This window comes from Nelumbo lutea, chromosome 6 (assembly GCF_056320005.1).
Source record: "Nelumbo lutea isolate HS-2025 chromosome 6, American lotus-T2T, whole genome shotgun sequence".
Classification (NCBI taxonomy): domain Eukaryota; kingdom Viridiplantae; phylum Streptophyta; class Magnoliopsida; order Proteales; family Nelumbonaceae; genus Nelumbo; species Nelumbo lutea.
The window spans coordinates 36710643-36711942 of record NC_142689.1 but is presented as its reverse complement, the minus strand read 5'-3'; the positions used below and the strand labels follow the sequence as shown (position 1 = coordinate 36711942).

Here is a 1300-nt window from a genome sequence, read left to right as displayed (position 1 = left end):
GATTTTAATTTTAAAGACCTTGATTAAAGAATAAAAACTTATTGAAAGACCACACCTAAACACTCTTAACAGCTTAAACTTTGAAGGTATGATATCGAAGTCTGTTTGACTGGCATTACTACGATGTCAGTTGTCCATCTGATTCCAGACACTGGTAGGCACAGATCTATGTGTGTTATTTGAAAGGCTCTAGTAATATGTTTCAAGCAAGTAGAACAGAAATTTAACAACAAAACAAGTACACATGAAACATGTGTCGAAGTTTTATTTCGTCATACTTATTGAATCCTTACAGAGCTACAGGCGGATTCAAATTAAGATGCTATTTATTGAGACACACCTTCATTAAGAGGGGCTCATGGGCAAAATACAACCCTGTAGTTAGTACCACCAGGGCAGGTGAAAGTGCTTGTAGGGTCATCCTTGGGGTAACTGTACGAAGTGGGGCACCTATCCTTGAAGAACCTGGACAAGGGAGTCGGTCCACAGATCCCGGAGTTGCAACAGTATTGATCCGTCTTGTATACGGTACATGGATTGTTACAGCCTCCGGGGGCCCTAAGTTTAGCTGGGCACTGCCCCACGATATCTTCTGAGCATTTGATTCCCTGGCAGTTGCCACTGGTAGGGCTGAAGTCCATGGGGATGTTAAATCCATCTACCAGGGAGATGTCAAAGAAATCCAAGTTATTGTATTGATTCAATGCGTATTCAGCTAAGGTGTTGGGTGGGACACCATAACCTTCGCATTGTAGTACCCCACCACAGTCACCGGTCTGACACCGTCCCCGGCCGTTTGCGTCGAACTTGCAGTTGGTGCGGCCCCAAATGCGAGCTCCCTTTGTGCCGGCAGGTACGTTGATGGTCCATGACTGGCCTCGTTCAATCTGCCTGCCACCACCCGGGGAAGCAGCGGCCCAGACTGTGTAGGCGCATTGGTTTTGGATTTCAAATTGGGCTGCATGGGTGAAGGTGAAGAGGAGAGCAGAATAGAGGAGGAAGAAGGTGGGGAGTTTACTTGTAAAGGCCATCTTCAGTAACCCAGAAAGTAGTGAGAAAGATATAGGTAGTATTCTTGTTTTGTGTTCAAGCCCAAAGCCCAAAGGAGGTTTTTATAGAGTGGTGGGGCTGCAGACACCAGGTCCAGTCCAGTGCACATTTTGTTGACTATTCTGGTTCATGGATTAAGGGCAAGATACAAAAAGAAAGCCATAAATGACCCAGGAAAAATCATAGGGATACGACATAAAGCACTGGTTACAGTTCTCCCACTTGGGTTACACAAGCGAGAAAGACTTCA

The 1300-nt window shown here is 45.5% G+C and overlaps 1 pseudogene across 1 annotated transcript; it reads right to left on the bottom strand.

The window, feature by feature from the left end:
• Positions 1–222: 222 nt before the first annotated feature.
• Positions 223–1097, bottom strand: LOC148848564 (protein P21 pseudogene; annotated as a pseudogene). Its single transcript, XR_016100450.1, has one exon. The product of XR_016100450.1 is annotated as a protein P21 pseudogene (transcript).
• Positions 1098–1300: the final 203 nt, after the last annotated feature.